This window comes from Pungitius pungitius, chromosome 6 (genome assembly GCF_949316345.1).
Source record: "Pungitius pungitius chromosome 6, fPunPun2.1, whole genome shotgun sequence".
Lineage (NCBI taxonomy): Eukaryota > Metazoa > Chordata > Actinopteri > Perciformes > Gasterosteidae > Pungitius > Pungitius pungitius.
This window is the reverse complement of record NC_084905.1, coordinates 7,403,526-7,422,950: the sequence shown is the minus strand read 5'-3', so window position 1 is coordinate 7,422,950 and position 19,425 is coordinate 7,403,526. Positions and strand designations below refer to the sequence as shown.

Genomic DNA, 19,425 nt, shown 5'->3' with positions numbered 1-19,425 from the left:
CCACTACAAAAAGCCAAACAATTAAGGTTCCACCGAGACTTGAACTCGGATTACTGGATTCAGAGTCCAGAGTGCTAACCATTACACCATGGAACCCCAGGTAGACAAATAAACTGCCCACCTCACCTGGTCTGCGTGAGGTGCCAGATCTCCAGCATCAAATCTATTGGACTGTTTCATTGCTGACAGAAGGAAACTTACGTAGCATTTGTGTGTGCAGGCATAACAAAATTGAGGAAAGAGCGTTAAAATCACTGCCCCCTGTGAGGGTCGAACTCACGGCCTTCAGATTATGAGACTGACGCGCTGCCTACTGCGCCAACGAGGCCCGAAAAGGACTTTATGTACACATTTCAAGTGTATGAGCTCAATTTGTTTCAATTACAATAAAGTCAAGAGCAGCAAGGTGTAATAAGATTCATAGACAGATATCTCAAATGGCTTTTCCCTGGACTTGACACCTCAAACATTACAGATGAACGCCCTATTGGTGTTACAGAGACTAATATATCTGGCTTCAATGTTTTTATGTGTCAATTGATCACCTTTTGTCTTGTTTTCGATTGCCTTTTCTCTTTTATCTCAAATGTCTTTCATAATTAAACGTTTTTGGAATGACCGTTTTTCTGTATTTGGTCAACTAAATCATTTGAATGAAGTTGTGCCATGCCGAGTGGAAAGATTCTGTTTCCTCAATTTAACACCCGAGGGTTCCCAGAATCTCTGAGTTTTCTCCATGGGAAGTCTCCAACCTTAAACGCAGCAAATTGGCCCTGCAGGTAAGAATTCTAACCAAAGACTCAAGATTGCACCACTACAAACTGCTAAACGATTAAGGTTCCACCGAGACTTGAACTCGGATTACTGGATTCAGAGTCCAGAGTGCTAACCATTACACCATGGAACCCCAGGTAGACAAATAAACTGCCCACCTCACCTGGTCTGCGTGAGGTGCCAGATCTCCAGCATCAAATCTATTGGACTGTTTCATTGCTGACAGAAGGAAACTTACGTAGCATTTGTGTGTGCAGGCATAACAAAATTGAGGAAAGAGCGTTAAAATCACTGCCCCCTGTGAGGGTCGAACTCACGGCCTTCAGATTATGAGACTGACGCGCTGCCTACTGCGCCAACGAGGCCCGAAAAGGACTTTATGTACACATTTCAAGTGTATGAGCTCAATTTGTTTCAATTACAATAAAGTCAAGAGCAGCAAGGTGTAATAAGATTCATAGACAGATATCTCAAATGGCTTTTCCCTGGACTTGACACCTCAAACATTACAGATGAACGCCCTATTGGTGTTACAGAGACTAATATATCTGGCTTCAATGTTTTTATGTGTCAATTGATCACCTTTTGTCTTGTTTTCGATTGCCTTTTCTCTTTTATCTCAAATGTCTTTCATAATTAAACGTTTTTGGAATGACCGTTTTTCTGTATTTGGTCAACTAAATCATTTGAATGAAGTTGTGCCATGCCGAGTGGAAAGATTCTGTTTCCTCAATTTAACACCCGAGGGTTCCCAGAATCTCTGAGTTTTCTCCATGGCAAGTCCCCAACCTTAAACGCAGCAAATTGGCCCTGCAGGTAAGAATTCTAACCAAAGACTCAAGATTGCACCACTACAAACAGCTAAACGATTAAGGTTCCACCGAGACTTGAACTCGGATTACTGGATTCAGAGTCCAGAGTGCTAACCATTACACCATGGAACCCCAGGTAGACAAATAAACTGCCCACCTCACCTGGTCTGCGTGAGGTGCCAGATCTCCAGCATCAAATCTATTGGACTGTTTCATTGCTGACAGAAGGAAACTTACGTAGCATTTGTGTGTGCAGGCATAACAAAATTGAGGAAAGAGCGTTAAAATCACTGCCCCGTGTGAGGGTCGAACTCACGGCCTTCAGATTATGAGACTGACGCGCTGCCTACTGCGCCAACGAGGCCCGAAAAGGACTTTATGTACACATTTCAAGTGTATGAGCTCAATTTGTTTCAATTACAATAAAGTCAAAATCAGCAAGGTGTAATAAGATTCATAGACAGATATCTCAAATGGCTTTTCCCTGGACTTGACACCTCAAACATTAAAGATGAACGCCCTATTGGTGTTACAGGGACTAATATATCTGGCTTCAATGTTTTTATGTGTCAATTGATCACCTTTTGTCTTGTTTTCGATTGCCTTTTCTCTTTTATCTCAAATGTGTTTCATTATGAAATGTTTTTGGAATGACCGTTTTTCTGTATTTGGTCAACTAAATCATTTGAATGAAGTTGTGCCATGCCGAGTGGAAAGATTCTGTTACCTCAATTTAACACCCGAGGGTTCCCAGAATCTTTGAGTTTTCTCCATGGGAAGTCTCCAACCTTAAACGCAGCAAATTGGCCCTGCAGGTAAGAATTCTAACCAAAGACTCAAGATTGCACCACTACAAACTGCTAAACGATTAAGGTTCCACCGAGACTTGAACTCGGATTACTGGATTCAGAGTCCAGAGTGCTAACCATTACACCATGGAACCCCATGTAGACAAATAAACTGCCCACCTCACCTGGTCTGCGTGAGGTGCCAGATCTCCAGCATCAAATCTATTGGACTGTTTCATTGCTGACAGAAGGAAACTTACGTAGCATTTGTGTGTGCAGGCATAACAAAATTGAGGAAAGAGCGTTAAAATCACTGCCCCCTGTGAGGGTCGAACTCACGGCCTTCAGATTATGAGACTGACGCGCTGCCTACTGCGCCAACGAGGCCCGAAAAGGACTTTATGTACACATTTCAAGTGTATGAGCTCAATTTGTTTCAATTACAATAAAGTCAAGAGCAGCAAGGTGTAATAAGATTCATAGACAGATATCTCAAATGGCTTTTCCCTGGACTTGACACCTCAAACATTACAGATGAACGCCCTATTGGTGTTACAGAGACTAATATATCTGGCTTCAATGTTTTTATGTGTCAATTGATCACCTTTTGTCTTGTTTTCGATTGCCTTTTCTCTTTTATCTCAAATGTCTTTCATAATTAAACGTTTTTGGAATGACCGTTTTTCTGTATTTGGTCAACTAAATCATTTGAATGAAGTTGTGCCATGCCGAGTGGAAAGATTCTGTTTCCTCAATTTAACACCCGAGGGTTCCCAGAATCTCTGAGTTTTCTCCATGGCAAGTCCCCAACCTTAAACGCAGCAAATTGGCCCTGCAGGTAAGAATTCTAACCAAAGACTCAAGATTGCACCACTACAAACAGCTAAACGATTAAGGTTCCACCGAGACTTGAACTCGGATTACTGGATTCAGAGTCCAGAGTGCTAACCATTACACCATGGAACCCCAGGTAGACAAATAAACTGCCCACCTCACCTGGTCTGCGTGAGGTGCCAGATCTCCAGCATCAAATCTATTGGACTGTTTCATTGCTGACAGAAGGAAACTTACGTAGCATTTGTGTGTGCAGGCATAACAAAATTGAGGAAAGAGCGTTAAAATCACTGCCCCGTGTGAGGGTCGAACTCACGGCCTTCAGATTATGAGACTGACGCGCTGCCTACTGCGCCAACGAGGCCCGAAAAGGACTTTATGTACACATTTCAAGTGTATGAGCTCAATTTGTTTCAATTACAATAAAGTCAAGATCAGCAAGGTGTAATAAGATTCATAGACAGATATCTCAAATGGCTTTTCCCTGGACTTGACACCTCAAACATTAAAGATGAACGCCCTATTGGTGTTACAGGGACTAATATATCTGGCTTCAATGTTTTTATGTGTCAATTGATCACCTTTTGTCTTGTTTTCGATTGCCTTTTCTCTTTTATCTCAAATGTGTTTCATTATGAAATGTTTTTGGATTGGCCGTTTTTCTGTATTTGGTCAACTAAATCATTTGAATGAAGTTGTGCCATGCCGAGTGGAAAGATTCTGTTACCTCAATTTAACACCCGAGGGTTCCCAGAATCTTTGAGTTTTCTCCATGGGAAGTCTCCAACCTTAAACGCAGCAAATTGGCCCTGCAGGTAAGAATTCTAACCAAAGACTCAAGATTGCACCACTACAAAAAGCCAAACAATTAAGGTTCCACCGAGACTTGAACTCGGATTACTGGATTCAGAGTCCAGAGTGCTAACCATTACACCATGGAACCCCAGGTAGACAAATAAACTGCCCACCTCACCTGGTCTGCGTGAGGTGCCAGATCTCCAGCATCACATCTATTGGACTGTTTCATTGCTGACAGAAGGAAACTTACGTAGCATTTGTGTGTGCAGGCATAACAAAATTGAGAAAAGAGCGTTAAAATCACTGCCCCGTGTGAGGGTCGAACTCACGGCCTTCAGATTATGAGACTGACGCGCTGCCTACTGCGCCAACGAGGCCCGAAAAGGACTTTATGTACACATTTCAAGTGTATGAGCTCAATTTGTTTCAATTACAATAAAGTCAAGAGCAGCAAGGTGTAATAAGATTCATAGACAGATATCTCAAATGGCTTTTCCCTGGACTTGACACCTCAAACATTACAGATGAACGCCCTATTGGTGTTACAGAGACTAATATATCTGGCTTCAATGTTTTTATGTGTCAATTGATCACCTTTTGTCTTGTTTTCGATTGCCTTTTCTCTTTTATCTCAAATGTGTTTCATAATTAAACGTTTTTGGAGTGACCGTTTTTCTGTATTTGGTCAACTAAATCATTTGAATGAAGTTGTGCCATGCCGAGTGGAAAGATTCTGTTTCCTCAATTTAACACCCGAGGGTTCCCAGAATCTCTGAGTTTTCTCCATGGCAAGTCCCCAACCTTAAACGCAGCAAATTGGCCCTGCAGGTAAGAATTCTAACCAAAGACTCAAGATTGCACCACTACAAACAGCTAAACGATTAAGGTTCCACCGAGACTTGAACTCGGATTACTGGATTCAGAGTCCAGAGTGCTAACCATTACACCATGGAACCCCAGGTAGACAAATAAACTGCCCACCTCACCTGGTCTGCGTGAGGTGCCAGATCTCCAGCATCAAATCTATTGGACTGTTTCATTGCTGACAGAAGGAAACTTACGTAGCATTTGTGTGTGCAGGCATAACAAAATTGAGGAAAGAGCGTTAAAATCACTGCCCCCTGTGAGGGTCGAACTCACGGCCTTCAGATTATGAGACTGACGCGCTGCCTACTGCGCCAACGAGGCCCGAAAAGGACTTTATGTACACATTTCAAGTGTATGAGCTCAATTTGTTTCAATTACAATAAAGTCAAGAGCAGCAAGGTGTAATAAGATTCATAGACAGATATCTCAAATGGCTTTTCCCTGGACTTGACACCTCAAACATTACAGATGAACGCCCTATTGGTGTTACAGAGACTAATATATCTGGCTTCAATGTTTTTATGTGTCAATTGATCACCTTTTGTCTTGTTTTCGATTGCCTTTTCTCTTTTATCTCAAATGTCTTTCATAATTAAACGTTTTTGGAATGACCGTTTTTCTGTATTTGGTCAACTAAATCATTTGAATGAAGTTGTGCCATGCCGAGTGGAAAGATTCTGTTTCCTCAATTTAACACCCGAGGGTTCCCAGAATCTCTGAGTTTTCTCCATGGCAAGTCCCCAACCTTAAACGCAGCAAATTGGCCCTGCAGGTAAGAATTCTAACCAAAGACTCAAGATTGCACCACTACAAACAGCTAAACGATTAAGGTTCCACCGAGACTTGAACTCGGATTACTGGATTCAGAGTCCAGAGTGCTAACCATTACACCATGGAACCCCAGGTAGACAAATAAACTGCCCACCTCACCTGGTCTGCGTGAGGTGCCAGATCTCCAGCATCAAATCTATTGGACTGTTTCATTGCTGACAGAAGGAAACTTACGTAGCATTTGTGTGTGCAGGCATAACAAAATTGAGGAAAGAGCGTTAAAATCACTGCCCCGTGTGAGGGTCGAACTCACGGCCTTCAGATTATGAGACTGACGCGCTGCCTACTGCGCCAACGAGGCCCGAAAAGGACTTTATGTACACATTTCAAGTGTATGAGCTCAATTTGTTTCAATTACAATAAAGTCAAGATCAGCAAGGTGTAATAAGATTCATAGACAGATATCTCAAATGGCTTTTCCCTGGACTTGACACCTCAAACATTAAAGATGAACGCCCTATTGGTGTTACAGGGACTAATATATCTGGCTTCAATGTTTTTATGTGTCAATTGATCACCTTTTGTCTTGTTTTCGATTGCCTTTTCTCTTTTATCTCAAATGTGTTTCATTATGAAATGTTTTTGGATTGGCCGTTTTTCTGTATTTGGTCAACTAAATCATTTGAATGAAGTTGTGCCATGCCGAGTGGAAAGATTCTGTTACCTCAATTTAACACCCGAGGGTTCCCAGAATCTTTGAGTTTTCTCCATGGGAAGTCTCCAACCTTAAACGCAGCAAATTGGCCCTGCAGGTAAGAATTCTAACCAAAGACTCAAGATTGCACCACTACAAAAAGCCAAACAATTAAGGTTCCACCGAGACTTGAACTCGGATTACTGGATTCAGAGTCCAGAGTGCTAACCATTACACCATGGAACCCCAGGTAGACAAATAAACTGCCCACCTCACCTGGTCTGCGTGAGGTGCCAGATCTCCAGCATCACATCTATTGGACTGTTTCATTGCTGACAGAAGGAAACTTACGTAGCATTTGTGTGTGCAGGCATAACAAAATTGAGAAAAGAGCGTTAAAATCACTGCCCCGTGTGAGGGTCGAACTCACGGCCTTCAGATTATGAGACTGACGCGCTGCCTACTGCGCCAACGAGGCCCGAAAAGGACTTTATGTACACATTTCAAGTGTATGAGCTCAATTTGTTTCAATTACAATAAAGTCAAGAGCAGCAAGGTGTAATAAGATTCATAGACAGATATCTCAAATGGCTTTTCCCTGGACTTGACACCTCAAACATTACAGATGAACGCCCTATTGGTGTTACAGAGACTAATATATCTGGCTTCAATGTTTTTATGTGTCAATTGATCACCTTTTGTCTTGTTTTCGATTGCCTTTTCTCTTTTATCTCAAATGTGTTTCATAATTAAACGTTTTTGGAATGACCGTTTTTCTGTATTTGGTCAACTAAATCATTTGAATGAAGTTGTGCCATGCCGAGTGGAAAGATTCTGTTTCCTCAATTTAACACCCGAGGGTTCCCAGAATCTCTGAGTTTTCTCCATGGCAAGTCCCCAACCTTAAACGCAGCAAATTGGCCCTGCAGGTAAGAATTCTAACCAAAGACTCAAGATTGCACCACTACAAACAGCTAAACGATTAAGGTTCCACCGAGACTTGAACTCGGATTACTGGATTCAGAGTCCAGAGTGCTAACCATTACACCATGGAACCCCAGGTAGACAAATAAACTGCCCACCTCACCTGGTCTGCGTGAGGTGCCAGATCTCCAGCATCAAATCTATTGGACTGTTTCATTGCTGACAGAAGGAAACTTACGTAGCATTTGTGTGTGCAGGCATAACAAAATTGAGGAAAGAGCGTTAAAATCACTGCCCCGTGTGAGGGTCGAACTCACGGCCTTCAGATTATGAGACTGACGCGCTGCCTACTGCGCCAACGAGGCCCGAAAAGGACTTTATGTACACATTTCAAGTGTATGAGCTCAATTTGTTTCAATTACAATAAAGTCAAGATCAGCAAGGTGTAATAAGATTCATAGACAGATATCTCAAATGGCTTTTCCCTGGACTTGACACCTCAAACATTAAAGATGAACGCCCTATTGGTGTTACAGGGACTAATATATCTGGCTTCAATGTTTTTATGTGTCAATTGATCACCTTTTGTCTTGTTTTCGATTGCCTTTTCTCTTTTATCTCAAATGTGTTTCATTATGAAATGTTTTTGGATTGGCCGTTTTTCTGTATTTGGTCAACTAAATCATTTGAATGAAGTTGTGCCATGCCGAGTGGAAAGATTCTGTTACCTCAATTTAACACCCGAGGGTTCCCAGAATCTTTGAGTTTTCTCCATGGGAAGTCTCCAACCTTAAACGCAGCAAATTGGCCCTGCAGGTAAGAATTCTAACCAAAGACTCAAGATTGCACCACTACAAAAAGCCAAACAATTAAGGTTCCACCGAGACTTGAACTCGGATCACTGGATTCAGAGTCCAGAGTGCTAACCATTACACCATGGAACCCCAGGTAGACAAATAAACTGCCCACCTCACCTGGTCTGCGTGAGGTGCCAGATCTCCAGCATCAAATCTATTGGACTGTTTCATTGCTGACAGAAGGAAACTTACGTAGCATTTGTGTGTGCAGGCATAACAAAATTGAGGAAAGAGCGTTAAAATCACTGCCCCGTGTGAGGGTCGAACTCACGGCCTTCAGATTATGAGACTGACGCGCTGCCTACTGCACCAACGAGGCCCGAAAAGGACTTTATGTACACATTTCAAGTGTATGAGCTCAATTTGTTTCAATTACAATAAAGTCAAGATCAGCAAGGTGTAATAAGATTCATAGACAGATATCTCAAATGGCTTTTCCCTGGACTTGACACCTCAAACATTAAAGATGAACGCCCTATTGGTGTTACAGGGACTAATATATCTGGCTTCAATGTTTTTATGTGTCAATTGATCACCTTTTGTCTTGTTTTCGATTGCCTTTTCTCTTTTATCTCAAATGTGTTTCATTATGAAATGTTTTTGGATTGGCCGTTTTTCTGTATTTGGTCAACTAAATCATTTGAATGAAGTTGTGCCATGCCGAGTGGAAAGATTCTGTTACCTCAATTTAACACCCGAGGGTTCCCAGAATCTTTGAGTTTTCTCCATGGGAAGTCTCCAACCTTAAACGCAGCAAATTGGCCCTGCAGGTAAGAATTCTAACCAAAGACTCAAGATTGCACCACTACAAAAAGCCAAACAATTAAGGTTCCACCGAGACTTGAACTCGGATTACTGGATTCAGAGTCCAGAGTGCTAACCATTACACCATGGAACCCCAGGTAGACAAATAAACTGCCCACCTCACCTGGTCTGCGTGAGGTGCCAGATCTCCAGCATCAAATCTATTGGACTGTTTCATTGCTGACAGAAGGAAACTTACGTAGCATTTGTGTGTGCAGGCATAACAAAATTGAGGAAAGAGCGTTAAAATCACTGCCCCCTGTGAGGGTCGAACTCACGGCCTTCAGATTATGAGACTGACGCGCTGCCTACTGCGCCAACGAGGCCCGAAAAGGACTTTATGTACACATTTCAAGTGTATGAGCTCAATTTGTTTCAATTACAATAAAGTCAAGAGCAGCAAGGTGTAATAAGATTCATAGACAGATATCTCAAATGGCTTTTCCCTGGACTTGACACCTCAAACATTACAGATGAACGCCCTATTGGTGTTACAGAGACTAATATATCTGGCTTCAATGTTTTTATGTGTCAATTGATCACCTTTTGTCTTGTTTTCGATTGCCTTTTCTCTTTTATCTCAAATGTCTTTCATAATTAAACGTTTTTGGAATGACCGTTTTTCTGTATTTGGTCAACTAAATCATTTGAATGAAGTTGTGCCATGCCGAGTGGAAAGATTCTGTTTCCTCAATTTAACACCCGAGGGTTCCCAGAATCTCTGAGTTTTCTCCATGGCAAGTCCCCAACCTTAAACGCAGCAAATTGGCCCTGCAGGTAAGAATTCTAACCAAAGACTCAAGATTGCACCACTACAAACAGCTAAACGATTAAGGTTCCACCGAGACTTGAACTCGGATTACTGGATTCAGAGTCCAGAGTGCTAACCATTACACCATGGAACCCCAGGTAGACAAATAAACTGCCCACCTCACCTGGTCTGCGTGAGGTGCCAGATCTCCAGCATCAAATCTATTGGACTGTTTCATTGCTGACAGAAGGAAACTTACGTAGCATTTGTGTGTGCAGGCATAACAAAATTGAGGAAAGAGCGTTAAAATCACTGCCCCGTGTGAGGGTCGAACTCACGGCCTTCAGATTATGAGACTGACGCGCTGCCTACTGCGCCAACGAGGCCCGAAAAGGACTTTATGTACACATTTCAAGTGTATGAGCTCAATTTGTTTCAATTACAATAAAGTCAAGATCAGCAAGGTGTAATAAGATTCATAGACAGATATCTCAAATGGCTTTTCCCTGGACTTGACACCTCAAACATTAAAGATGAACGCCCTATTGGTGTTACAGGGACTAATATATCTGGCTTCAATGTTTTTATGTGTCAATTGATCACCTTTTGTCTTGTTTTCGATTGCCTTTTCTCTTTTATCTCAAATGTGTTTCATTATGAAATGTTTTTGGATTGGCCGTTTTTCTGTATTTGGTCAACTAAATCATTTGAATGAAGTTGTGCCATGCCGAGTGGAAAGATTCTGTTACCTCAATTTAACACCCGAGGGTTCCCAGAATCTTTGAGTTTTCTCCATGGGAAGTCTCCAACCTTAAACGCAGCAAATTGGCCCTGCAGGTAAGAATTCTAACCAAAGACTCAAGATTGCACCACTACAAAAAGCCAAACAATTAAGGTTCCACCGAGACTTGAACTCGGATTACTGGATTCAGAGTCCAGAGTGCTAACCATTACACCATGGAACCCCAGGTAGACAAATAAACTGCCCACCTCACCTGGTCTGCGTGAGGTGCCAGATCTCCAGCATCACATCTATTGGACTGTTTCATTGCTGACAGAAGGAAACTTACGTAGCATTTGTGTGTGCAGGCATAACAAAATTGAGAAAAGAGCGTTAAAATCACTGCCCCGTGTGAGGGTCGAACTCACGGCCTTCAGATTATGAGACTGACGCGCTGCCTACTGCGCCAACGAGGCCCGAAAAGGACTTTATGTACACATTTCAAGTGTATGAGCTCAATTTGTTTCAATTACAATAAAGTCAAGAGCAGCAAGGTGTAATAAGATTCATAGACAGATATCTCAAATGGCTTTTCCCTGGACTTGACACCTCAAACATTACAGATGAACGCCCTATTGGTGTTACAGAGACTAATATATCTGGCTTCAATGTTTTTATGTGTCAATTGATCACCTTTTGTCTTGTTTTCGATTGCCTTTTCTCTTTTATCTCAAATGTGTTTCATAATTAAACGTTTTTGGAATGACCGTTTTTCTGTATTTGGTCAACTAAATCATTTGAATGAAGTTGTGCCATGCCGAGTGGAAAGATTCTGTTTCCTCAATTTAACACCCGAGGGTTCCCAGAATCTCTGAGTTTTCTCCATGGCAAGTCCCCAACCTTAAACGCAGCAAATTGGCCCTGCAGGTAAGAATTCTAACCAAAGACTCAAGATTGCACCACTACAAACAGCTAAACGATTAAGGTTCCACCGAGACTTGAACTCGGATTACTGGATTCAGAGTCCAGAGTGCTAACCATTACACCATGGAACCCCAGGTAGACAAATAAACTGCCCACCTCACCTGGTCTGCGTGAGGTGCCAGATCTCCAGCATCAAATCTATTGGACTGTTTCATTGCTGACAGAAGGAAACTTACGTAGCATTTGTGTGTGCAGGCATAACAAAATTGAGGAAAGAGCGTTAAAATCACTGCCCCGTGTGAGGGTCGAACTCACGGCCTTCAGATTATGAGACTGACGCGCTGCCTACTGCGCCAACGAGGCCCGAAAAGGACTTTATGTACACATTTCAAGTGTATGAGCTCAATTTGTTTCAATTACAATAAAGTCAAGATCAGCAAGGTGTAATAAGATTCATAGACAGATATCTCAAATGGCTTTTCCCTGGACTTGACACCTCAAACATTAAAGATGAACGCCCTATTGGTGTTACAGGGACTAATATATCTGGCTTCAATGTTTTTATGTGTCAATTGATCACCTTTTGTCTTGTTTTCGATTGCCTTTTCTCTTTTATCTCAAATGTGTTTCATTATGAAATGTTTTTGGATTGGCCGTTTTTCTGTATTTGGTCAACTAAATCATTTGAATGAAGTTGTGCCATGCCGAGTGGAAAGATTCTGTTACCTCAATTTAACACCCGAGGGTTCCCAGAATCTTTGAGTTTTCTCCATGGGAAGTCTCCAACCTTAAACGCAGCAAATTGGCCCTGCAGGTAAGAATTCTAACCAAAGACTCAAGATTGCACCACTACAAAAAGCCAAACAATTAAGGTTCCACCGAGACTTGAACTCGGATTACTGGATTCAGAGTCCAGAGTGCTAACCATTACACCATGGAACCCCAGGTAGACAAATAAACTGCCCACCTCACCTGGTCTGCGTGAGGTGCCAGATCTCCAGCATCAAATCTATTGGACTGTTTCATTGCTGACAGAAGGAAACTTACGTAGCATTTGTGTGTGCAGGCATAACAAAATTGAGGAAAGAGCGTTAAAATCACTGCCCCCTGTGAGGGTCGAACTCACGGCCTTCAGATTATGAGACTGACGCGCTGCCTACTGCGCCAACGAGGCCCGAAAAGGACTTTATGTACACATTTCAAGTGTATGAGCTCAATTTGTTTCAATTACAATAAAGTCAAGAGCAGCAAGGTGTAATAAGATTCATAGACAGATATCTCAAATGGCTTTTCCCTGGACTTGACACCTCAAACATTACAGATGAACGCCCTATTGGTGTTACAGAGACTAATATATCTGGCTTCAATGTTTTTATGTGTCAATTGATCACCTTTTGTCTTGTTTTCGATTGCCTTTTCTCTTTTATCTCAAATGTCTTTCATAATTAAACGTTTTTGGAATGACCGTTTTTCTGTATTTGGTCAACTAAATCATTTGAATGAAGTTGTGCCATGCCGAGTGGAAAGATTCTGTTTCCTCAATTTAACACCCGAGGGTTCCCAGAATCTCTGAGTTTTCTCCATGGCAAGTCCCCAACCTTAAACGCAGCAAATTGGCCCTGCAGGTAAGAATTCTAACCAAAGACTCAAGATTGCACCACTACAAACAGCTAAACGATTAAGGTTCCACCGAGACTTGAACTCGGATTACTGGATTCAGAGTCCAGAGTGCTAACCATTACACCATGGAACCCCAGGTAGACAAATAAACTGCCCACCTCACCTGGTCTGCGTGAGGTGCCAGATCTCCAGCATCAAATCTATTGGACTGTTTCATTGCTGACAGAAGGAAACTTACGTAGCATTTGTGTGTGCAGGCATAACAAAATTGAGGAAAGAGCGTTAAAATCACTGCCCCGTGTGAGGGTCGAACTCACGGCCTTCAGATTATGAGACTGACGCGCTGCCTACTGCGCCAACGAGGCCCGAAAAGGACTTTATGTACACATTTCAAGTGTATGAGCTCAATTTGTTTCAATTACAATAAAGTCAAGATCAGCAAGGTGTAATAAGATTCATAGACAGATATCTCAAATGGCTTTTCCCTGGACTTGACACCTCAAACATTAAAGATGAACGCCCTATTGGTGTTACAGGGACTAATATATCTGGCTTCAATGTTTTTATGTGTCAATTGATCACCTTTTGTCTTGTTTTCGATTGCCTTTTCTCTTTTATCTCAAATGTGTTTCATTATGAAATGTTTTTGGATTGGCCGTTTTTCTGTATTTGGTCAACTAAATCATTTGAATGAAGTTGTGCCATGCCGAGTGGAAAGATTCTGTTTCCTCAATTTAACACCCGAGGGTTCCCAGAATCTTTGAGTTTTCTCCATGGGAAGTCTCCAACCTTAAACGCAGCAAATTGGCCCTGCAGGTAAGAATTCTAACCAAAGACTCAAGATTGCACCACTACAAAAAGCCAAACAATTAAGGTTCCACCGAGACTTGAACTCGGATTACTGGATTCAGAGTCCAGAGTGCTAACCATTACACCATGGAACCCCAGGTAGACAAATAAACTGCCCACCTCACCTGGTCTGCGTGAGGTGCCAGATCTCCAGCATCAAATCTATTGGACTGTTTCATTGCTGACAGAAGGAAACTTACGTAGCATTTGTGTGTGCAGGCATAACAAAATTGAGGAAAGAGCGTTAAAATCACTGCCCCCTGTGAGGGTCGAACTCACGGCCTTCAGATTATGAGACTGACGCGCTGCCTACTGCGCCAACGAGGCCCGAAAAGGACTTTATGTACACATTTCAAGTGTATGAGCTCAATTTGTTTCAATTACAATAAAGTCAAGAGCAGCAAGGTGTAATAAGATTCATAGACAGATATCTCAAATGGCTTTTCCCTGGACTTGACACCTCAAACATTACAGATGAACGCCCTATTGGTGTTACAGAGACTAATATATCTGGCTTCAATGTTTTTATGTGTCAATTGATCACCTTTTGTCTTGTTTTCGATTGCCTTTTCTCTTTTATCTCAAATGTCTTTCATAATTAAACGTTTTTGGAATGACCGTTTTTCTGTATTTGGTCAACTAAATCATTTGAATGAAGTTGTGCCATGCCGAGTGGAAAGATTCTGTTTCCTCAATTTAACACCCGAGGGTTCCCAGAATCTCTGAGTTTTCTCCATGGCAAGTCCCCAACCTTAAACGCAGCAAATTGGCCCTGCAGGTAAGAATTCTAACCAAAGACTCAAGATTGCACCACTACAAACAGCTAAACGATTAAGGTTCCACCGAGACTTGAACTCGGATTACTGGATTCAGAGTCCAGAGTGCTAACCATTACACCATGGAACCCCAGGTAGACAAATAAACTGCCCACCTCACCTGGTCTGCGTGAGGTGCCAGATCTCCAGCATCAAATCTATTGGACTGTTTCATTGCTGACAGAAGGAAACTTACGTAGCATTTGTGTGTGCAGGCATAACAAAATTGAGGAAAGAGCGTTAAAATCACTGCCCCGTGTGAGGGTCGAACTCACGGCCTTCAGATTATGAGACTGACGCGCTGCCTACTGCGCCAACGAGGCCCGAAAAGGACTTTATGTACACATTTCAAGTGTATGAGCTCAATTTGTTTCAATTACAATAAAGTCAAGATCAGCAAGGTGTAATAAGATTCATAGACAGATATCTCAAATGGCTTTTCCCTGGACTTGACACCTCAAACATTAAAGATGAACGCCCTATTGGTGTTACAGGGACTAATATATCTGGCTTCAATGTTTTTATGTGTCAATTGATCACCTTTTGTCTTGTTTTCGATTGCCTTTTCTCTTTTATCTCAAATGTGTTTCATTATGAAATGTTTTTGGATTGGCCGTTTTTCTGTATTTGGTCAACTAAATCATTTGAATGAAGTTGTGCCATGCCGAGTGGAAAGATTCTGTTACCTCAATTTAACACCCGAGGGTTCCCAGAATCTTTGAGTTTTCTCCATGGGAAGTCTCCAACCTTAAACGCAGCAAATTGGCCCTGCAGGTAAGAATTCTAACCAAAGACTCAAGATTGCACCACTACAAAAAGCCAAACAATTAAGGTTCCACCGAGACTTGAACTCGGATTACTGGATTCAGAGTCCAGAGTGCTAACCATTACACCATGGAACCCCAGGTAGACAAATAAACTGCCCACCTCACCTGGTCTGCGTGAGGTGCCAGATCTCCAGCATCACATCTATTGGACTGTTTCATTGCTGACAGAAGGAAACTTACGTAGCATTTGTGTGTGCAGGCATAACAAAATTGAGAAAAGAGCGTTAAAATCACTGCCCCGTGTGAGGGTCGAACTCACGGCCTTCAGATTATGAGACTGACGCGCTGCCTACTGCGCCAACGAGGCCCGAAAAGGACTTTATGTACACATTTCAAGTGTATGAGCTCAATTTGTTTCAATTACAATAAAGTCAAGAGCAGCAAGGTGTAATAAGATTCATAGACAGATATCTCAAATGGCTTTTCCCTGGACTTGACACCTCAAACATTACAGATGAACGCCCTATTGGTGTTACAGAGACTAATATATCTGGCTTCAATGTTTTTATGTGTCAATTGATCACCTTTTGTCTTGTTTTCGATTGCCTTTTCTCTTTTATCTCAAATGTGTTTCATAATTAAACGTTTTTGGAATGACCGTTTTTCTGTATTTGGTCAACTAAATCATTTGAATGAAGTTGTGCCATGCCGAGTGGAAAGATTCTGTTTCCTCAATTTAACACCCGAGGGTTCCCAGAATCTCTGAGTTTTCTCCATGGCAAGTCCCCAACCTTAAACGCAGCAAATTGGCCCTGCAGGTAAGAATTCTAACCAAAGACTCAAGATTGCACCACTACAAACAGCTAAACGATTAAGGTTCCACCGAGACTTGAACTCGGATAACTGGATTCAGAGTCCAGAGTGCTAACCATTACACCATGGAACCCCAGGTAGACAAATAAACTGCCCACCTCACCTGGTCTGCGTGAGGTGCCAGATCTCCAGCATCAAATCTATTGGACTGTTTCATTGCTGACAGAAGGAAACTTACGTAGCATTTGTGTGTGCAGGCATAACAAAATTGAGGAAAGAGCGTTAAAATCACTGCCCCGTGTGAGGGTCGAACTCACGGCCTTCAGATTATGAGACTGACGCGCTGCCTACTGCGCCAACGAGGCCCGAAAAGGACTTTATGTACACATTTCAAGTGTATGAGCTCAATTTGTTTCAATTACAATAAAGTCAAGATCAGCAAGGTGTAATAAGATTCATAGACAGATATCTCAAATGGCTTTTCCCTGGACTTGACACCTCAAACATTAAAGATGAACGCCCTATTGGTGTTACAGGGACTAATATATCTGGCTTCAATGTTTTTATGTGTCAATTGATCACCTTTTGTCTTGTTTTCGATTGCCTTTTCTCTTTTATCTCAAATGTGTTTCATTATGAAATGTTTTTGGATTGGCCGTTTTTCTGTATTTGGTCAACTAAATCATTTGAATGAAGTTGTGCCATGCCGAGTGGAAAGATTCTGTTTCCTCAATTTAACACCCGAGGGTTCCCAGAATCTTTGAGTTTTCTCCATGGGAAGTCTCCAACCTTAAACGCAGCAAATTGGCCCTGCAGGTAAGAATTCTAACCAAAGACTCAAGATTGCACCACTACAAAAAGCCAAACAATTAAGGTTCCACCGAGACTTGAACTCGGATTACTGGATTCAGAGTCCAGAGTGCTAACCATTACACCATGGAACCCCAGGTAGACAAATAAACTGCCCACCTCACCTGGTCTGCGTGAGGTGCCAGATCTCCAGCATCAAATCTATTGGACTGTTTCATTGCTGACAGAAGGAAACTTACGTAGCATTTGTGTGTGCAGGCATAACAAAATTGAGGAAAGAGCGTTAAAATCACTGCCCCCTGTGAGGGTCGAACTCACGGCCTTCAGATTATGAGACTGACGCGCTGCCTACTGCGCCAACGAGGCCCGAAAAGGACTTTATGTACACATTTCAAGTGTATGAGCTCAATTTGTTTCAATTACAATAAAGTCAAGAGCAGCAAGGTGTAATAAGATTCATAGACAGATATCTCAAATGGCTTTTCCCTGGACTTGACACCTCAAACATTACAGATGAACGCCCTATTGGTGTTACAGAGACTAATATATCTGGCTTCAATGTTTTTATGTGTCAATTGATCACCTTTTGTCTTGTTTTCGATTGCCTTTTCTCTTTTATCTCAAATGTCTTTCATAATTAAACGTTTTTGGAATGACCGTTTTTCTGTATTTGGTCAACTAAATCATTTGAATGAAGTTGTGCCATGCCGAGTGGAAAGATTCTGTTTCCTCAATTTAACACCCGAGGGTTCCCAGAATCTCTGAGTTTTCTCCATGGCAAGTCCCCAACCTTAAACGCAGCAAATTGGCCCTGCAGGTAAGAATTCTAACCAAAGACTCAAGATTGCACCACTACAAAAAGCCAAACAATTAAGGTTCCACCGAGACTTGAACTCGGATTACTGGATTCAGAGTCCAGAGTGCTAACCATTACACCATGGAACCCCAGGTAGACAAATCAACTGCCCACCTCACCTGGTCTGCGTGAGGTGCCAGATGTCCAGCATCAAATCTATTGGACTGTTTCATTGCTGACAGAAGGAAACTTACGTAGCATTTGTGTGTGCAGGCATAACAAAATTGAGGAAAGAGCGTTAAAATCACTGCCCCGTGTGAGGGTCGAACTCACGGCCTTCAGATTATGAGAGTGACGCGCTGCCTACTGCGCCAACGAGGCCCGAAAAGGACTTTATGTACACATTTCAAGTGTATGAGCTCAATTTGTTTCAATTACAATAAAGTCAAGAGCAGCAAGGTGTAATAAGATTCATAGACAGATATCTCAAATGGCTTTTCCCTGGACTTGACACCTCAAACATTAAAGATGAACGCCCTATTGGTGTTACAGGGACTAATATATCTGGCTTCAATGTTTTTATGTGTCAATTGATCACCTTTTGTCTTGTTTTCGATTGCCTTTTCTCTTTTATCTCAAATGTGTTTCATAATGAAACGTTTTTGGATTGGCCGTTTTTCTGTATTTGGTCAACTAAATCATTTGAATGAAGTTGTGCCATGCCGAGTGGAAAGATTCTGTTACCTCAATTTAACATTAACACCCGAGGGTTCCCAGAATCTCTGAGTTTTCTCCATGGCAAGTCTCCAACCTTAAACGCAGCAAATTGGCCCTGCAGGTAAGAATTCTAACCAGGTAAGAATTCTAACCAAAGACTCAAGATTGCACCACTACAAACTGCTAAACGATTAAGGTTCCACCGAGACTTGAACTGGATTCAGAGTCCAGAGTGCTAACCATTACACCATGGAACCCCAGGTAGACAAATAAACTGCCCACCTCACCTGGTCTGCGTGAGGTGCCAGATCTCCAGCATCAAATCTATTGGACTGTTTCATTGCTGACAGAAGGAAACTTACGTAGCATTTGTGTGTGCAGGCATAACAAAATTGAGAAAAGAGCGTTAAAATCACTGCCCCGTGTGAGGGTCGAACTCACGACCTTCAGATTATGAGACTGACGCGCTGCCTACTGCGCCAACGAGACCCGAAAAGGACTTTATGTACACATTTCAAGTGTATGAGCTCAATTTGTTTCAATTACAATAAAGTCAAGAGCAGCAAGGTGTAATAAGATTCATAGACAGATATCTCAAATGGCTTTTCCCTGGACTTGACACCTCAAACATTACAGATGAACGCCCTATTGGTGTTACAGAGACTAATATATCTGGCTTCAATGTTTTTATGTGTCAATTGATCACCTTTTGTCTTGTTTTCGATTGCCTTTTCTCTTTTATCTCAAATGTGTTTCATTATGAAATGTTTTTGAATTGGCCGTTTTTCTGTATTTGGTCAACTAAATCATTTGAATGAAGTTGTGCCATGCCGAGTGGAAAGATTCTGTTACCTCAATTTAACACCCGAGGGTTCCCAGAATCTTTGAGTTTTCTCCATGGGAAGTCTCCAACCTTAAA

General features: G+C 42.0%; 47 non-coding genes across 47 annotated transcripts; all 47 read right to left on the bottom strand.

Annotated features, from left to right (window-relative positions):
- Positions 1 to 24: 24 nt before the first annotated feature.
- On the bottom strand, positions 25 to 96 carry trnaq-cug (transfer RNA glutamine (anticodon CUG)). Its single transcript has one exon. It is a non-coding gene; the product is annotated as a tRNA-Gln (tRNA).
- Positions 97 to 255: 159 nt separating this feature from the next.
- Positions 256 to 328, bottom strand: trnam-cau (transfer RNA methionine (anticodon CAU)). Its single transcript has one exon. It is a non-coding gene; the product is annotated as a tRNA-Met (tRNA).
- A 507-nt stretch (positions 329 to 835) lies between these two features.
- On the bottom strand, positions 836 to 907 carry trnaq-cug (transfer RNA glutamine (anticodon CUG)). The gene has a single exon. It is a non-coding gene; the product is annotated as a tRNA-Gln (tRNA).
- A 159-nt stretch (positions 908 to 1,066) lies between these two features.
- On the bottom strand, positions 1,067 to 1,139 carry trnam-cau (transfer RNA methionine (anticodon CAU)). Its single transcript has one exon. It is a non-coding gene; the product is annotated as a tRNA-Met (tRNA).
- A 507-nt stretch (positions 1,140 to 1,646) lies between these two features.
- Positions 1,647 to 1,718, bottom strand: trnaq-cug (transfer RNA glutamine (anticodon CUG)). Its single transcript has one exon. It is a non-coding gene; the product is annotated as a tRNA-Gln (tRNA).
- Positions 1,719 to 1,877: 159 nt separating this feature from the next.
- Positions 1,878 to 1,950, bottom strand: trnam-cau (transfer RNA methionine (anticodon CAU)). The gene has a single exon. It is a non-coding gene; the product is annotated as a tRNA-Met (tRNA).
- Positions 1,951 to 2,457: 507 nt separating this feature from the next.
- trnaq-cug (transfer RNA glutamine (anticodon CUG)) lies at positions 2,458 to 2,529 on the bottom strand. The gene has a single exon. It is a non-coding gene; the product is annotated as a tRNA-Gln (tRNA).
- Positions 2,530 to 2,688: 159 nt separating this feature from the next.
- trnam-cau (transfer RNA methionine (anticodon CAU)) lies at positions 2,689 to 2,761 on the bottom strand. Its single transcript has one exon. It is a non-coding gene; the product is annotated as a tRNA-Met (tRNA).
- A 507-nt stretch (positions 2,762 to 3,268) lies between these two features.
- trnaq-cug (transfer RNA glutamine (anticodon CUG)) lies at positions 3,269 to 3,340 on the bottom strand. The gene has a single exon. It is a non-coding gene; the product is annotated as a tRNA-Gln (tRNA).
- A 159-nt stretch (positions 3,341 to 3,499) lies between these two features.
- Positions 3,500 to 3,572, bottom strand: trnam-cau (transfer RNA methionine (anticodon CAU)). The gene has a single exon. It is a non-coding gene; the product is annotated as a tRNA-Met (tRNA).
- Positions 3,573 to 4,079: 507 nt separating this feature from the next.
- Positions 4,080 to 4,151, bottom strand: trnaq-cug (transfer RNA glutamine (anticodon CUG)). The gene has a single exon. It is a non-coding gene; the product is annotated as a tRNA-Gln (tRNA).
- Positions 4,152 to 4,310: 159 nt separating this feature from the next.
- trnam-cau (transfer RNA methionine (anticodon CAU)) lies at positions 4,311 to 4,383 on the bottom strand. Its single transcript has one exon. It is a non-coding gene; the product is annotated as a tRNA-Met (tRNA).
- A 507-nt stretch (positions 4,384 to 4,890) lies between these two features.
- trnaq-cug (transfer RNA glutamine (anticodon CUG)) lies at positions 4,891 to 4,962 on the bottom strand. Its single transcript has one exon. It is a non-coding gene; the product is annotated as a tRNA-Gln (tRNA).
- A 159-nt stretch (positions 4,963 to 5,121) lies between these two features.
- trnam-cau (transfer RNA methionine (anticodon CAU)) lies at positions 5,122 to 5,194 on the bottom strand. Its single transcript has one exon. It is a non-coding gene; the product is annotated as a tRNA-Met (tRNA).
- Positions 5,195 to 5,701: 507 nt separating this feature from the next.
- Positions 5,702 to 5,773, bottom strand: trnaq-cug (transfer RNA glutamine (anticodon CUG)). Its single transcript has one exon. It is a non-coding gene; the product is annotated as a tRNA-Gln (tRNA).
- A 159-nt stretch (positions 5,774 to 5,932) lies between these two features.
- On the bottom strand, positions 5,933 to 6,005 carry trnam-cau (transfer RNA methionine (anticodon CAU)). The gene has a single exon. It is a non-coding gene; the product is annotated as a tRNA-Met (tRNA).
- A 507-nt stretch (positions 6,006 to 6,512) lies between these two features.
- Positions 6,513 to 6,584, bottom strand: trnaq-cug (transfer RNA glutamine (anticodon CUG)). Its single transcript has one exon. It is a non-coding gene; the product is annotated as a tRNA-Gln (tRNA).
- Positions 6,585 to 6,743: 159 nt separating this feature from the next.
- Positions 6,744 to 6,816, bottom strand: trnam-cau (transfer RNA methionine (anticodon CAU)). The gene has a single exon. It is a non-coding gene; the product is annotated as a tRNA-Met (tRNA).
- A 507-nt stretch (positions 6,817 to 7,323) lies between these two features.
- On the bottom strand, positions 7,324 to 7,395 carry trnaq-cug (transfer RNA glutamine (anticodon CUG)). Its single transcript has one exon. It is a non-coding gene; the product is annotated as a tRNA-Gln (tRNA).
- Positions 7,396 to 7,554: 159 nt separating this feature from the next.
- On the bottom strand, positions 7,555 to 7,627 carry trnam-cau (transfer RNA methionine (anticodon CAU)). The gene has a single exon. It is a non-coding gene; the product is annotated as a tRNA-Met (tRNA).
- Positions 7,628 to 8,134: 507 nt separating this feature from the next.
- On the bottom strand, positions 8,135 to 8,206 carry trnaq-cug (transfer RNA glutamine (anticodon CUG)). The gene has a single exon. It is a non-coding gene; the product is annotated as a tRNA-Gln (tRNA).
- A 159-nt stretch (positions 8,207 to 8,365) lies between these two features.
- trnam-cau (transfer RNA methionine (anticodon CAU)) lies at positions 8,366 to 8,438 on the bottom strand. The gene has a single exon. It is a non-coding gene; the product is annotated as a tRNA-Met (tRNA).
- A 507-nt stretch (positions 8,439 to 8,945) lies between these two features.
- Positions 8,946 to 9,017, bottom strand: trnaq-cug (transfer RNA glutamine (anticodon CUG)). Its single transcript has one exon. It is a non-coding gene; the product is annotated as a tRNA-Gln (tRNA).
- A 159-nt stretch (positions 9,018 to 9,176) lies between these two features.
- trnam-cau (transfer RNA methionine (anticodon CAU)) lies at positions 9,177 to 9,249 on the bottom strand. Its single transcript has one exon. It is a non-coding gene; the product is annotated as a tRNA-Met (tRNA).
- A 507-nt stretch (positions 9,250 to 9,756) lies between these two features.
- trnaq-cug (transfer RNA glutamine (anticodon CUG)) lies at positions 9,757 to 9,828 on the bottom strand. Its single transcript has one exon. It is a non-coding gene; the product is annotated as a tRNA-Gln (tRNA).
- Positions 9,829 to 9,987: 159 nt separating this feature from the next.
- Positions 9,988 to 10,060, bottom strand: trnam-cau (transfer RNA methionine (anticodon CAU)). The gene has a single exon. It is a non-coding gene; the product is annotated as a tRNA-Met (tRNA).
- Positions 10,061 to 10,567: 507 nt separating this feature from the next.
- trnaq-cug (transfer RNA glutamine (anticodon CUG)) lies at positions 10,568 to 10,639 on the bottom strand. The gene has a single exon. It is a non-coding gene; the product is annotated as a tRNA-Gln (tRNA).
- Positions 10,640 to 10,798: 159 nt separating this feature from the next.
- On the bottom strand, positions 10,799 to 10,871 carry trnam-cau (transfer RNA methionine (anticodon CAU)). Its single transcript has one exon. It is a non-coding gene; the product is annotated as a tRNA-Met (tRNA).
- A 507-nt stretch (positions 10,872 to 11,378) lies between these two features.
- Positions 11,379 to 11,450, bottom strand: trnaq-cug (transfer RNA glutamine (anticodon CUG)). The gene has a single exon. It is a non-coding gene; the product is annotated as a tRNA-Gln (tRNA).
- Positions 11,451 to 11,609: 159 nt separating this feature from the next.
- On the bottom strand, positions 11,610 to 11,682 carry trnam-cau (transfer RNA methionine (anticodon CAU)). The gene has a single exon. It is a non-coding gene; the product is annotated as a tRNA-Met (tRNA).
- A 507-nt stretch (positions 11,683 to 12,189) lies between these two features.
- trnaq-cug (transfer RNA glutamine (anticodon CUG)) lies at positions 12,190 to 12,261 on the bottom strand. The gene has a single exon. It is a non-coding gene; the product is annotated as a tRNA-Gln (tRNA).
- A 159-nt stretch (positions 12,262 to 12,420) lies between these two features.
- Positions 12,421 to 12,493, bottom strand: trnam-cau (transfer RNA methionine (anticodon CAU)). Its single transcript has one exon. It is a non-coding gene; the product is annotated as a tRNA-Met (tRNA).
- Positions 12,494 to 13,000: 507 nt separating this feature from the next.
- trnaq-cug (transfer RNA glutamine (anticodon CUG)) lies at positions 13,001 to 13,072 on the bottom strand. The gene has a single exon. It is a non-coding gene; the product is annotated as a tRNA-Gln (tRNA).
- A 159-nt stretch (positions 13,073 to 13,231) lies between these two features.
- trnam-cau (transfer RNA methionine (anticodon CAU)) lies at positions 13,232 to 13,304 on the bottom strand. The gene has a single exon. It is a non-coding gene; the product is annotated as a tRNA-Met (tRNA).
- A 507-nt stretch (positions 13,305 to 13,811) lies between these two features.
- On the bottom strand, positions 13,812 to 13,883 carry trnaq-cug (transfer RNA glutamine (anticodon CUG)). The gene has a single exon. It is a non-coding gene; the product is annotated as a tRNA-Gln (tRNA).
- Positions 13,884 to 14,042: 159 nt separating this feature from the next.
- trnam-cau (transfer RNA methionine (anticodon CAU)) lies at positions 14,043 to 14,115 on the bottom strand. Its single transcript has one exon. It is a non-coding gene; the product is annotated as a tRNA-Met (tRNA).
- Positions 14,116 to 14,622: 507 nt separating this feature from the next.
- trnaq-cug (transfer RNA glutamine (anticodon CUG)) lies at positions 14,623 to 14,694 on the bottom strand. The gene has a single exon. It is a non-coding gene; the product is annotated as a tRNA-Gln (tRNA).
- A 159-nt stretch (positions 14,695 to 14,853) lies between these two features.
- trnam-cau (transfer RNA methionine (anticodon CAU)) lies at positions 14,854 to 14,926 on the bottom strand. The gene has a single exon. It is a non-coding gene; the product is annotated as a tRNA-Met (tRNA).
- A 507-nt stretch (positions 14,927 to 15,433) lies between these two features.
- trnaq-cug (transfer RNA glutamine (anticodon CUG)) lies at positions 15,434 to 15,505 on the bottom strand. Its single transcript has one exon. It is a non-coding gene; the product is annotated as a tRNA-Gln (tRNA).
- A 159-nt stretch (positions 15,506 to 15,664) lies between these two features.
- Positions 15,665 to 15,737, bottom strand: trnam-cau (transfer RNA methionine (anticodon CAU)). The gene has a single exon. It is a non-coding gene; the product is annotated as a tRNA-Met (tRNA).
- A 507-nt stretch (positions 15,738 to 16,244) lies between these two features.
- On the bottom strand, positions 16,245 to 16,316 carry trnaq-cug (transfer RNA glutamine (anticodon CUG)). Its single transcript has one exon. It is a non-coding gene; the product is annotated as a tRNA-Gln (tRNA).
- A 159-nt stretch (positions 16,317 to 16,475) lies between these two features.
- On the bottom strand, positions 16,476 to 16,548 carry trnam-cau (transfer RNA methionine (anticodon CAU)). Its single transcript has one exon. It is a non-coding gene; the product is annotated as a tRNA-Met (tRNA).
- Positions 16,549 to 17,055: 507 nt separating this feature from the next.
- On the bottom strand, positions 17,056 to 17,127 carry trnaq-cug (transfer RNA glutamine (anticodon CUG)). Its single transcript has one exon. It is a non-coding gene; the product is annotated as a tRNA-Gln (tRNA).
- A 159-nt stretch (positions 17,128 to 17,286) lies between these two features.
- Positions 17,287 to 17,359, bottom strand: trnam-cau (transfer RNA methionine (anticodon CAU)). Its single transcript has one exon. It is a non-coding gene; the product is annotated as a tRNA-Met (tRNA).
- Positions 17,360 to 17,866: 507 nt separating this feature from the next.
- On the bottom strand, positions 17,867 to 17,938 carry trnaq-cug (transfer RNA glutamine (anticodon CUG)). Its single transcript has one exon. It is a non-coding gene; the product is annotated as a tRNA-Gln (tRNA).
- A 159-nt stretch (positions 17,939 to 18,097) lies between these two features.
- trnam-cau (transfer RNA methionine (anticodon CAU)) lies at positions 18,098 to 18,170 on the bottom strand. The gene has a single exon. It is a non-coding gene; the product is annotated as a tRNA-Met (tRNA).
- A 752-nt stretch (positions 18,171 to 18,922) lies between these two features.
- trnam-cau (transfer RNA methionine (anticodon CAU)) lies at positions 18,923 to 18,995 on the bottom strand. The gene has a single exon. It is a non-coding gene; the product is annotated as a tRNA-Met (tRNA).
- Positions 18,996 to 19,425: the final 430 nt, after the last annotated feature.